Source organism: Capra hircus, chromosome 23, assembly GCF_001704415.2.
Source record: "Capra hircus breed San Clemente chromosome 23, ASM170441v1, whole genome shotgun sequence".
In the NCBI taxonomy this organism is placed as follows: domain Eukaryota; kingdom Metazoa; phylum Chordata; class Mammalia; order Artiodactyla; family Bovidae; genus Capra; species Capra hircus.
Genome location: NC_030830.1, coordinates 943,170 through 957,126, shown reverse-complemented (window position 1 = coordinate 957,126; position 13,957 = coordinate 943,170). Strand labels below are relative to the sequence as shown.

The window sequence follows — 13,957 nt, the reverse complement described above, 5'->3', positions numbered from 1 at the left end:
ACCGCCAGGGCTCAGGCCCTCCTCTGGACGGGACCCCCGCCACCTCTGCCCACCCCCGGTCTCTCCCTTGTCCTCTTTCTCCGTAAGCAGGTCTTCCTCTCAGTGGGGAGGTGAGGAGCTCGAGGCCTGGGCGTTCGTCCCCGGAACACGGGACTGACGGTTCTAGCCAGGGGTAGCCCTGGGGCAGACGCTGACGCCACGGCTGTGGCTGGGCCCCCCGCTTTCTCGGAGCCTCAGCACTGCTCCCTCGCCCGTGCCCCTCCTGGGTCCTCAGGGCACACGGGGTCCCCACGCCTTCCCTGCCACAGGGCGCGGAGATCTCTGATCGATCAATAGGTGAACAGTAGGGTGTGGTCTCCGTCCCTCAGGGATGAGCAAAGCAAGTGGAAGATTTTCACACCCGTGAGCCCGGGCCCCGCAGAGCGTCGGCCCCCCTCCAGTGAGAACGAAGCAGGTGTCGGGCAGCACAGGGCCACCTCTCCTCACCTCCCTTTCTTCCTTTTCGCCGATTGTCTCCGTGGTCTTACAAAGCCACTGTTAGCAAGAAAGTATGACCAGGGAGGAGGATGAGTGAGTGATCCGGGATGGCGAAGAGTCTCCCCCCAGTCCCTGCAGACAGAAAACACAGTGTCACTTCAGGACCCGAAGAGACGTTTGTGCAGATGCCCCGGGTCCAGGACATGGAGCCGTGGCCCCAGCGAGGACAGCCCCCGGGGTTCGGGGGTAACTGCCCAGCAGGGCCCACCTCGACCCCCGCCCCACAGTCCTGGGCCCTGGGTCCAGCCCGTCCCGTCCAGCGGCACCCCAGCTTCAGCCGCAGTGGTGCACCCCACCCAGGGCGTCAGCCACAGACGTCCCCAGACGTTGCTCCAGCCCCCTGGGAGAGAAGCCCCCCGGCCTCGTCTCGGGAACTGTTGTTGTTCAAGGATGGATGGTGCTGGAGGGGGGAACGACATGAGGCAGGGTCTTCTGGTTTTTCCAACAAAAAGCTGAATTTCAGAAACTGAAATCCCAATTTGGTGTGTGGTCTCTTTGCACTTGGACAGCAAGGAGACCAAACCAGTCCATCCTAAAGGAAATAAACCCTGAATATTCACTGGAAGGACTAATGTTGAAGCTGAAGCTCCAATACTCTGGCCACCTGATGCGAACAACTGACTCATTGGAAAAGACCCTAATGCTTGGAAAGATTGAAGGCAGGATGAGAAGGGGACGATGAGGATGAGGTGGTCGGATGGCATCGCCGACTCGATGGGCCTGAGTTTGAGCCAGCTCCAGGACATGGTGTAGGACAGGGAGGCCTGGCGTGCTGCAGTCCATGGGGTCGCAGAGTCGGACACAGGGGCCTTGGCCCCTGTGCAGATGAGGACCCCCTTTCCCACTTGCCCACGTCCTGTAGAGGTTAGTACTCAAAGTATGACTTTTGGGTACATTTTCCTGTTTTATAGAATGGAATTGTTTCTGCTACCAACGTTTACCTGGGTGTGAATTTTTACAACTGGGATATTAATCCTTTAAAAAGAGACTTTTTAGTGGAAATGCTGACACAGCCTCAGCGCCCCCCTCTCCCGTGGCATCTCGGCGTCACTGCACTCTGGACGTGTCTGTGCCCCGAGAACAGTGGTGGCATTGTCTGCCTTGGAACGGGGCTGGGGCCGGGGGGGGGGTGCTTTGGCACTGATATCAGAGCCGGGGAAGTGAAGTACAGACTGCACCTCCGTGCATGAGCCGCCTATTCAGCTCAGGCACCGTCTCCAGCGCACACACGGGTCTGACCCATGCAGGATTTGCGTGTTTTGCCCCCCGCGGTAAATCAGACCGATGGCACTGCCGCTGGTTGCCTCTCCCAGCCTCCCCTCTCTGGGTGTGAACTGCTGGAATGACGGCCCAGGGAGGGGTGTTCTCTTTAGTAAACGAGTCGCCTCCCACCCCCCAGCTCCGACACAGCCGCTGTGGACAGCTTTCCCAACCCCTCGCACAGGGCCGGCTGCGCTTGTACACGCACGCACGCACACACACACGCAAGCACACGCGCACGCAGTTGTCTTGAAATGACCTCCTATGCACTGAGCAGCTCTTTGGGCTCGGCCTGGAAGCACCGCACGTCTCGGGCACTCGCTATTCAGAAGCTGGCTGTGCACACGGTGGTCAGCTCAGACTTGCTCTGGTGGGGACTGCACGCAGGCGCGGCAGTGGCCTGCCATTTTTTCTGGTCTGACAGCATTCATTTCTGCAAATAAAAAGCACTTCTGAATAAGAAGCGGAAGAGGGGCTGAGGTTGGGAGAGGCTGGCGTCACAGAGATGACGGTCCGGCCACCTTGGATTGGCCATCTTGGTCTGTGGGCAGCTCTCCGGTCCAAGTCTTCTTGTGTCTCATGATGGTCTTTTGAGTGTGTTTGGTGGGGACGCCGGGTAGGGGAGGCCCCTGGGGCTTAGTGTTGGGGAACCCTCCCTTCCTGGTTTGCTAGATCACTTTCCTTGTTCTACGCCTGTGTTGAGCGCCTGTGTCCTGGCGTTCAGTGTGGGGTCTTCCCACAGCTGTGTGTCTGCAAACAGTTGTGCTCACACAGGCAGGAGCGAATTCCTGCCCTGAAGCTCCTAACCTCAGTAAAGTCTGTTGTTTCCAGTAAACCCTTCACCACGAGCATAATATTACGTTATTGTTCACCAAATGCACTTAAATATTTAAGTGACATCAGCAAACACCTACAGCTTATTTCCTTTTGCAATAAAATACATATATACATATATTCTCAGTCTTATAAGTCTCCACATTAACAATAATTTACAGGTTAGAAGACAGTCTTGGTTACAGCTAATCCCTCAGCCCTCTACTCTTGTTGGGAACACACACATGTTTTCTGAGCATCTTAGCTCAGTGTCTTGGGTCCATCCTTCCCTCCTCCTTCAATCTGACGTGTAAGAAAGAGCTTCATCTGAAGGGTCATCTCCTCCCGCAGCCCCTCCGGGAAATCTCAGAGCCCTCAGCCTCGCACGGCTGCCCCACCGAGCGCTGCTGCTGTTTACAGTCTGTCACCCCTGAGGCTGGCTTCCCGTGTAATAAAGTACTAAAAATCCCGTCGAGTAGGATCAACTTGGGTGTTCTGCGGTTTGCATGGTGGTTGTCCTGCCCGACTCCCACAGCAGAGCCGGGAATTGGAGCGGCGAAAGGAGAGACGTGGGGGGCTGCCAGCTGAGAGACCCCCGGCCCCGGACACAGGCTGGGCTGGGGGCGGCGTTCCTGGAGGGCGGGCGGGGGCCGGGGAGAGCTGGTCTTGGGAAGCAGCCGCAGGTCTGGATCCAATAATCCCTAGCTGCTGCGTCTGGAATAGATCTCGGGGTGAGCGGGGCGGACTCGTACCCTGCTCTGTGCTCTGCGCTTATTAGCCTCCGAGCCCCTGCTTTGACCTTGCTCCCTTTCTAAATTAATGCATCTCCAATTCCCTAATCTAGACATTTTTTAAAATCTCATGTTTCTTTGTTTCCACCCAATTGGAGGAAATAGCTGAGGAGTTTTCAACTGTTTACCCAGAGGCAAAATTAACAGGTGCAATCGGGTGACTGGGGGCCTCACCCACCGCGCCAGGCCGGCCCGGGTGCAGTTCCAAGAAACAGCCCGGTGTCGTCAGTTAATTGAAAACCGACAGTGCAACGGCGTAGCCCGGAATCTGGGTAAGGCTTTGCCATGTCCTGTGCAGCGGCCTCCGTACCCGTGTCTACGGGACGGACTTTCTCAGGAGAGAGCTTGAAAGCAGCTAAGGTGGGACCAGAAAGGGTCGCCTCCCTGCCACAGTCCAGGGCGCATTTCCCTTGGGGGCGGTCTGGCGCGGGGAGAGGCTGTTGGGTGCTCTGCTGTCTGTTGCCTGGTGACGCCTCTGTTTGGAGCAGCCGGTCCGGGAGCCCGCGTGTGTGAACAGGAGCATTAGGAAGAAGTAGGGTGTGTCCGGGGTCCTCTGTGGGGGCACAAGGGCTGTTTACAGGGAAGCACGTGGAATTTCCCATACACACGTCTTCAGGCACAGAAGCTCTGCAAAGCCTTATTGCGAAGAACGAACTTCACAGCTTGCAGAGAGCACCCACTGTTTCTGAGCTGTTCTGGTTCCATGAAAAGGGTTTTGAAGAGTTCTTTGTTCGAGAGAAGGGACCGCAGAACTGTGCCATTGTGGTCCAGACAGCGTTGCTGTTCCACGTGCCAAAGGCGAAGAACAGCTGTCTGAAGGCCTTGAGAGGCACCTTTCCCGCCCAGGGACCTCCGAGGCTGGCCAAGGACAGCCTCCCAGATGAATCCCCCGTCTCTCCTCCAGGCCTTTGCTGACACTGTTCTGCTGGGCACATGCTGGCGGAAAAAACACACCGAGCAACCCAAGGCAGGAAGTGGCTACTGTCAGGACAAGTGGTGCCAGGAGCTCCGAGCGCCCACACGGAACTTCTGCGCCGAGGGCAGGGGACCCGGACTGGGGTGAGGGCTCAGGGCCCTGGGGTTCATTAGAAGGGGACAGGGATGCCGGGCACCGAGAGCTTCGCCACATCTGGACCCCGGGCTTCTGGGTGGAGGGAGGTGGGCGCTGGCCCAGGTGGTGGGGTGCCTGCTTGGGAAACGGGCTGGTGCTGGATCTGGGAGGAATCCGAGGCAAAGCTGAGGAGTGTGGTCTGTAGGCGTGGGGAGCTGGTGAGCGGGAGGTGGGATTTGGGTGGATTCAGGAAGCAGTAGCGGGTTTTCCTGGTGGCTCAGCGGTAGAGAACCTGCCTGCCATGCAGGACATGGGGGTTCCATCCCTGGGTCAGAAGATCCCCTGGAGAAGGAAATGGCAGCCCACCCCAGTGTTCTTGCCTGGGGCATCCCAGGGACAGAGGAGGCTGGCAGGCCACAGTCCACGGGGTCACACAGTCCATGGGGTCACGCAGTCCACGGGGTCACAGAGACAGGATGTGGCGGCTAAGCAACAGAACCAGTGTCCGCCCCGCGGCCTCCTGCCCCCGGCACCGTCAGCCCTTCGAGCGTGCGCCTCCCCAGGTCCTCCCCGGCGCCCAGCCTCGTGCCCTGGCCTGGACACCCCTGGTGTCCCGACCCTTTGCTCCCGTCAATCTCGTGCACGCCCCTGCTCCTCCAGAGCCTGTCTCCCCTTCAGCTGTGGTCTGTCAAGTCAGGCCCACGTCTGTCTCAGCCTCCATGAAGGCTCAGACCGGCACAGGTCCGAGCTCAGCCCCGGGGACAGAGATGCTGCTGGGCAGATGTGCACGGGTTACCAGCCGGCTCAGCTCGGGGCGAGGGGAGGCGGGCCCACACCGTCCTCTGCCATGACCCGTGTGCCTTCTCCAGAAGAGCCGTGCTTCCACGTGTACACACGCCACAGGCGTGTGTCTGTGTGTCTGTGTCCATCACTGAGAAAGGTTTCCGCGAATCCCAATGAGGCATAAACACAGTCTCGCATGAGGGATAGTAAACTGAATGGGAAGCATCGTGCTTTCCCCCGCTCAGGCTGTCTGCCACCTTCTCTAAGCCACTTATTATATTTGTCATAGAGGCCCACCTCAGAGATACTGCAGGCTCGATTCCAGACCTCTGCAATTAAGCAAGCACCTCAATAAAACGAATCGAGACTGTTTGGTTTCCCGGGGCGTGTAGCGTTCACACTGTACTGAGGTTATTAAGCTTGCGTTAGCATTACATCCAAAAAAAGTGCCTTCGTTAAAACCTACCTTATTGCTGAAACATGCTAACCGTCATCTGACAGCGTAGAGCTGCCACGGACCTTCTGTTTGTAAAAGACACAGTATCGGCAAGCTCTGGGAAAGAGTGAGGACAAACAGAGAGGAGCGGGGTCTGCCTGCAAGTCAGAGAGAAATCGAGGCCGGTGGCGGCGTTGACACGTTACCTCCATCTCAGCCAGAAAATGCCCTGTGCCGTGAAAACAGTTTGCCTGACTTACTTTCAACTGTTTCTACTTTCCATCCGTAACCAGAGTCATGTTTCATACTCAGATGGAACATGAGAAAACTTCTGGGAAGACACGATGTAGACATGTTGAGGTTTAGCAGCATTTACTGAGCAGAATGACGTGGCCCAGAGGTATCTTCTGAGGCCCCCTTTCCATTTTGTATAAAGAGGCCACTTAATGTAATCATCATCAATTCATATGAAGAAATGTTACTTTAAGATTATAGATGCAATTCTGTTATTAATTTCTTCTACTTACACAAAATGATCCAAGAGAGAAGTTAGCCTACTTATAAAAAGAAGTATGTGTTTGGATTCGTGCTGAAAGTTATTTTGAAATGTACTTCCGTGTGGCAACGCTGCTGAAATTTGCTGCGTAGATACAGTTGGGCCAGCTTGTACATTCATTACCTTTCCCAAAATTGCCAACCAAAATATTCTAAGCAACAACAACGACAACACTGCTGTAATCTTAGGTTTTTTTTCTGCTCCCTCCGGGGGAGGGGGTGGGAAAAAGGTGTGCTTTGTTGTATTTCTTGCTGCAAAGTTTTGAAAGCTTTCTTCTGATAATGAAGATTATCTGTCAGTGATTTGGGGAAATTTCAAACTAAACAAACAACAACAACAAAAATATGCCAGGCGTTTATGAGTTTAAGCTTCAGGGTAAGTGAAAAATTATGGTGTGGTGAGAACTTTACATTGAATCCTGAGATAGACGCACCCCGTGTAAGGCCGTCCCACAAGTCTTGAGGCCCCCCATGGAGAGTTCGCGTCCCCACCAGCCCCCTGCCTCTAGGCCGCCCGGGCCCGCCTCCGGTTGTGACAGTTCCTTCTGCATGGGGTGGGCGGTGGGCCCTTGGGGGACAGTTGTTACTTCCTTGTGTGTTGGCCACACATCACACTTGGAGAAACCGCAGGTTTAGAGATGAACTTGCACGCAGACCGCGGGGCGCCTGCCCAGCCTGGTGGCCGGTGGGGGTCGCGTCACCTCTGTGGGGAGGGTGAGGTGGCGAGCCAGTCTGGACCGGGCGCTGGCACCGCCCCCGCGCCCCGTCCTGCCCGAGGCCCTGGGGGCCCCATGGTCCTGGGCTCTCCAGCCTCACAGCTGGTGCTGGTCGCCGTGGTCTGAATGGATGTTGACTTGGGTGCTTTCCTTCCAGCCCCGGAGTCGGGAGACCCGGGAGGGTGGTGTCCGTCTCCTCCGCCCACGTGGCAGCAGCCTGCCCGGGGCGTGAAGGGGCCTGCCCGCCCGAGGCCACACCCCGCTGCCCGAGGGCTGCCCACCTGGGTGTGGGCAGGAGCTGTCACCCTGGCATGTGGCTCATCACCGGCACCTCCCCCGCCACTGCGGGCAGCACCCGGCCATGTGGGATTGGGGCTCTGCTTACCACACATCCGCAGGCAGCCGGGGGACACGGACCTGCCCCCGCCCCCAAGTCAGGATGTGTCTGCCTTCAAGTGACAGAAAATGTGAGTCAGACTGGCTGTAGCTGTAAGGAAGTCTGTGCGCCCAGAGGTGTCCGGGGCCTGGTTGCCCCCTCTGCCATCCCACCACCCCCCCAGGCTGGTCCCTGGGGTGCGTCAGGCCGTATCGCCTCCACTGAGAGCAAACCGAGAGCAAAGCAGTGATGCCCGTCTTGTTGCCAGAGTCCGGCCCTGCCGTGGGCTCTGGCGGTCTGCTGAGAGCACAGCTCTGACTGCCCAGACACGGCCACCACGCAGTCTGTGCCAGACTTCGCCCAGCAGGCAAGGGGGGAGGCAGGAGATCACACCACAGAAGCCTTCCTGGAGGAGGCGGCGTTTGCCCTGGGCTCTGAAGAATAGGTTATGGACGAGATTTGAAGCAGAGGAACGGTCTGGACAGCAAGTCCTGAAGGGCCTTGCGGTGGGAGCCCAAAGTGGTGACCGCAGAGGATGAGGGTGACAGGCTGACCGGGAGGGCGTGAGGTCACGGCCGTCCAGGACCTCAGGGTGTCCTGGCCGGATGTGGGCAGGCCTCTGAGCAGGTCCAGGGCGGGACAGGGAGGGCTGCCTGAGAGGAAGCCCCCCCCGGGGGCGCAGGGGAGAAGCCGGCGTGTCCTGGGCCCCCAGCCACCATGGCCCCTGAGCCGGGCCATCCTCACGCTGCGGTGGTGGCACTGTGTCCCGAGCAGGGCCGTGCGTGCAAAGCACCCGGGCGCGCAGGGGAGAAGCCGGCGTGTCCTGGGCCCCCGGCCACCATGGCCCCTGAGCCGGGCCATCCTCACGCTGCGGTGGTGGCACTGTGTCCCGGGCAGGGCCGTGCGTGCAAAGCACCCGGGCGCGCAGGGGAGAAGCCGGCGTGTCCTGGGCCCCCGGCCACCATGGCCCCTGAGCCGGGCCATCCTCACGCTGCGGTGGTGGCACTGTGTCCCGGCAGGGGGGGGGGGGGGGGGGGGGGGGGGGGGGGGGGGGGGGGGGGCAGGGCCGTGCGTGCAAAGCACGCGTCATCAGTGCTCGTCCCCATGCTGCCGCCAGCAGCCGCCCCGTCCCAATTTTCCTAAACATCTTAGATGAACAGTTTTACTTGTTTGAGGATGCAAGAAAAACAGCGACCCTTAAAGAAAAAAAAATTCCCTCCATGGAAGCAACCCAGACGTTGGTTTCGTAAAGTGGGGAGAACCCAGCATCCGGCTGCAATTTAGACTCAGCTTGTGGGATCCCAGTCTTCCCAGGTGGCTCAGTGGTGAAGAATCTGCCCGCCAGTGCAGAAGACCCAGGTTTGATCCCTGGGTCAGGAAGATCCCCTGGAGGAGGGCATGGCAGCCCTCTCCAGTGTTCTTGCCTGGAGAGTCCCACGGACAGAGGAGCCTGGCAGGCTACGGTGCACGGGTCGCAAGAGTGGGTCGCACGCGACTGAGCTTCCCACACACACACGGTCCCCGCCAGCAGCACCCTCTCCTCCTGCTCGGGTGGGCGTGGTGGGTGGGCGGTTGCCCCTGTGTTTCTGGCTCTGACTCTGTACCCGGAATGTTCTGTTCGCACAAACCTGGTCGACATCCGCGGTCGGTGCGCCTGCCTGTGTGGAGCTGCGGCTGTGTGTTCAGTGCCCACTTGGAGCATAGTGGGAACCGACTGTGTGCCGAGTGTGTGTCCATCCAGGCATCTGCTGCCTGGAAACTCAGGAGGGATTAAAACTGGCTGCCGCGTCGTTCCCGATGCTGTTGACCTCAGAGGAACGAACAGAAGTGCTTCCTGGAGGGTTTCTTTCCTGGTTGTGAGCTGAAGACGAGCGGTTCTCAGCCGTCCCCACACGCGTCGGGCCCAGGGCTCCCTGGCTGCTCAGCCCTGCTGTCTGCTGGTCCCAGGTGTAGGAGACGGGGGCCAGAGCCCCCAGCTCCTCCGGGAAGCATCTATGCAAGCACACCACAGCTCGAGGTGCAGCAGCCCGGCTCTGCCTCCGGCTTCAGGGAGAGAGTGCAGGGTGAGCTGGAATAGCACATCTGACGTGGTCGACGCGGCGGCCAGGATGATGGATCTAAGATGTACGTGAAGGGATAATTGTACACAACCAGTTTAAAAGCTGGTAAATATTTAAGGGTCAGGGGTTAAATGTCAGAGCCATGGCACTTGGGCTCAGCTCCATAAAGCATCCAGAATGACTGCTAATTAAACCCAGGGTATATTTCAGCAAAGGGAAATAAATTTGACAGCTAACAACCGATACTGGATTACCACCTTGCAGAGGTTAGGGATCATGCTAGGAGTTGTAGACGGTTTTCAGTGGTTAACCCGAAGTCATCAGAGGGTGAGTGCTCCCCGTGACAGATCACTGCGCTGAACCGAGCTCGCTCTTGGGACTCAACCATGAGTGTCGCCGAGAGGCACTGTGTGTTCAGGCCCCCTGGCTCACCTGGTGCTTAACAACAAATGCCGTGTGGCTGCCGCAGAGCACACCCTTAAAATGAATGCAGTCAGAAGGCACGCTGACCTTTCTTCCTGAGCTGGATTTCTTTTCTGTGATTAATAATCACCAATGAGTGTCACAGCCAATTAGGAAGCAAGATGAGTTTGATTTCCAAACGGGACAGCAAATTGAAAGCAGAAAACTATCAGCTCGGTGTCATCGTCCAGGAGCGAGGCACGCCCTGGTGGCGCTCAGGTGGTCCCGCCTTCGACCAAGCTCAGCATTCTTCAATGGGCAGGTCATCCGGACGCCACCCTGTGTGCCCTGCCTCGGGAAAAGGCTGCTTACCTTGAGATGAGATATGCCGTATGAGCGCTAAGCAAACAGAGTGATTGTAATATTTTAATAGCTGTGTTTACATGCAGATCTTGAGATTATTTCTGCATTAGGTGATTTATGAGGCTATATTAAGTAAATCACACTTGGAATGCTGCTCCAGAGGATGAGTCACGGGGTATGGCCATTTCCCTTTCTCCTCACCGGAGGAGCTCAGAGGGAAAGAAAGGGAATCGCTCGGCTCTCAACCCGTGCGGATGGAGAACGCGGCCCATTCAAGCTGCCGTTTCCGCTGCTTTGGATACTGACTGACATCTGTTTAAAGTAAAATTGTCTAACCTGAAATTTCGCAGAGATAAATTTATGTAGTAAAAAAAAATAAATAAAAATAACCGAAGCCATAAAAGCTCGCCACTGCTGCTCCTGCAGCTTCTGGAGGCTGAGCTGACTGCTGCCTGATCTTTACGTGAGGTATTGGTTAAATCAATTAAGTCGTTAGGAGTAATTTCAATAATGCTAGTGTTTGAGAGAACGACCACATCGCAAACAGTATTGGCCTTAATTAGACTTTTAAACTCAGAGCCCTATCTCAGTCTGGAGCCGAGTTCTCTAATCTCGACTCTCCCTCCCTTCACTTAGTTGTAAGGGGGAATTTTTAATATGTCTGGCTCGAAGTAATTAGTTTGCAAATGTGTAATGTGAGACCTGGTCAGAGGGAGCTGGAAGGAAAGCACAGCCCCTCCCTTTTCACTTTATGAGCTTTTCCTGTATCTGGAGGCTTCCTGCGAGGAGGGAGTGTTCCCAGGGGCGCAGCTCTGGGAGGTTTGCACCAATCTCATTGAATGCCTGCACACAGGTACCTGCGGCTGACCTCGGGCCCTCTGCCCTTTAACAGAAAGGCAGTGCTTTTCTTTGTCAGGTCTCTGCCCCCTCCCGCCGGCCCCAGGCGCCCTCCATACTGGCTTCCTCTCGGGCTGGACCCGGGCAGGAGATCCTGTCCAGACCTGTGGGAAAGTGCCCAGGGCCCCCCATTCCCACCGTCCCGCCCACCCGCTGGGGAAGGAACTCTGGGCAGGAAGGTCTCATTAGCCTGAAAGAACACCCCGCCTTCCTGCCCAGCTAGCTCCCGGCTCCTGCCGCAGTAAATGCAGGAGGGCAGCGCTCACGCTGCTCAGATGGGGCTCTGTCTTTGGAGAGTCATAGCGCTCTGCTCACACAGAGAACTCCCTGCTAACTTCCTTCCCCAGGCGAAGGTTGGTCCCGATGCGTTCCTGCCCTCGGAAAGTTCAGCCTTGAGGAGCCGGGTGGCCAGCACACCAGTCACGAGGCCAGGAAGCCAGAGCTTCACGAATTCGGGGGAATCTGAATCCTCAGCACCACGCAGTTTGCTTCAGTTCTAACAGTCTTCAGAGACTCAGGTTCTGCTTTTGTGGAAACTTGCTCTATGTTAGGAGGAAATGGCTTCCCCCCCGACCCCCCAGCACACACCCATTTTGTAAGCGCAGGAGGATCAATCAGTCCAGCTGCAGCCGACGACCAGAGCGAACACTGACTCACCACCCCGTGCCTTCCTGCTGCTCTGCATCTGAGCGTGCGGCGAGCCCGGCAGGTGGAGGGGCTTTTCCCCAAGGTGCAGTGGCTCCACACTTTTGGATGCAATTTAATTTTTAGTTTTAAAGTCTTAAGTGGCACAGCTGAGCATGCTGGAAATTAAAGCTGGTATGAGCACAACTGCGGGAGTGAGCGAAAGCTGAGCGAGAGAAACATGGAGACTTGCACTTCCCGCCCGTGAAGCTTAGCTTTCTCCCGAACGTTCTCTCTTGTGAACTTAAAACAAAGTCTTATCAGCAAGCAACACAGCGTAGCAGCTGGATGCCATTAGACCCTCCATCCTCGCGATTCTTCCTCATTACCTTTCTCCTGACAAGCCTCTCTCTGCACAGAAATGTAACTTTGTGATGAGATTTATGTAATTCAGGTGTCCTCTCTGCTGAATGAGCCCTTGGCCACAGAAGAAAGGGATTTGCAAGCATCCAAGGAGTTTTATAAGAGGAGGAGGCAGGACCTGACAGAATTTGCAAAGAAGCACGGGCTAACCTGACCACTTTCACCAACCCCCCTTTTATAAGTTTTTTCATATTGAAATATTTTTCTGCAGACTGAAATAGTCGGTAGGTTTTATTTTACTAAAGCAAGACCTTTAGCTATCTTACCATAAAATTCCCAGCAGCGCTCTTCCAATGCCTTCTGACTAAGGGGCTGTGAACTGACTTTCTCAGCAGCGTCATAGACATCCAGCCGTCAGTGCAGGCTGCAGCCGGCCACGCATATGCCCCTGAGTTTAGTGAGGCGGCGTTCCGGTTGTTAAGGTGGTGGCCGGTATGCTGGCTCATTCTCACCCATCTGGGAGCCTTCCGCCTGAGGTCTGCCGCAGTAGGTGTCAGTATCTGAGCCCAGAGTCAGACGTGTTTCTTTCAGTGGCACCACAGGACCAGCGGGGAGAGAGACTTATCCCTGTTAGAGGTGATGGGGCACCAGGGAATCGAAAGCATGTTTTAAACAACAGAGGGAGCGAGAGGAATTCCCTAAGGGCCCTCTGGGACGTCAAGTCAGTAGCCTCTTCTTTCCTTGATGGGATAGTTATTTTCTACTGTATTACCAAATTAATGTCTTTAAGAATTGTTGTAATCAAAAAGCACCTGCTACACGTAATTTTATCAGCAACAGTTCAGTTGCTACTTATGTCCACCCTCCTGTACTTCCGGTTTGAATTAGAAATACAGAAAGCCTAAGAACCTGTGAAATAGTCGATTCATCAGAATTAAAATGTCATAGGCATAATCTGGTGATTTAAAGGTGAAGGTCACTCAGGGGGTGGTGGTGTCATAAGTTAAGCCTCCTTTGATTTCACATCATTTTCTGTAAACACAGGATAAAGATCCCCAGCGTTTGACATCAGAGCCCCCCTCAGAGGCACAAGTGTAGCTGCCTCAGGCGTCTCACTCTTCTGCTGCAGGGACGGGGGGCGGGGAGGAGGGAAGGGCTGCCCTGGACTCGGCTCTCGCATCCCCCGGCTGTCACCGAGGGGCCTCTCAGGTGTCCTGCCCCCAGGAGACCTCCCTGGCAGTCTCCGACTGGCACCGGTTCTGGGCCCTACCCCTCCCACCCCGATCACCCCCTTCTGCTCTGTGGTGGGGCCGTCCGCTCCCAGAGGCCAGGATGGGCTGTGTCCCCATTCACCCCTCTTAGTGGCCCCATGAAGCAGGAAGAGAAACAGGCGCAGAGAAGCTGCAGAGAAGTTGCCCAAGATTGTGTGGACAGTAAATGATAGAGTCTGCACGTGAACATAAATAATTCTGGCCAAGACAGCAGCAGTCTTACTTTAAAAAAATTTTTCTTTACTGACTTACCTAGAAACATCTAAACTCATGTAGCTGCTCTTTGGACATCGGGTCGGCTCCGTCCTGCACCCTTTCTGCGTTGTCTAGTCAATGACTGTCTAAGCCCCTGAGGCGCTCTGGCGATGTTTTAAAAATCTTCCCCTGCCACCTCCACTTGACACCTAGTGGGTGCCGAGAGAAAGACAGACAACAGATGCTTAGCAAACACTTGCTGAAAATATAGAAATTAAAAATAGGACATAGTATTGTTTACATTAGATAGATGACAGGCTTTGATTTTGGGTCAAACTCAAGGACCAAATAATTATGCTCAAATGATCAGCTGTGCCTAGTTTGAGCCATGGAACAGAATCAAGACAAGGTTTAAAAATCCAAAATAACTGTTATTTTTTTCTTGGAAGTTGGGGTGGAGGCAA

General features: G+C 55.8%; 1 protein-coding gene across 3 annotated transcripts in view; it reads left to right on the top strand.

The window, feature by feature from the left end:
- Positions 1 to 13,957, top strand: part of GMDS (GDP-mannose 4,6-dehydratase) — a 425,099-nt gene that overhangs the window by 260,175 nt on the left and 150,967 nt on the right. The window lies entirely within an intron of this gene.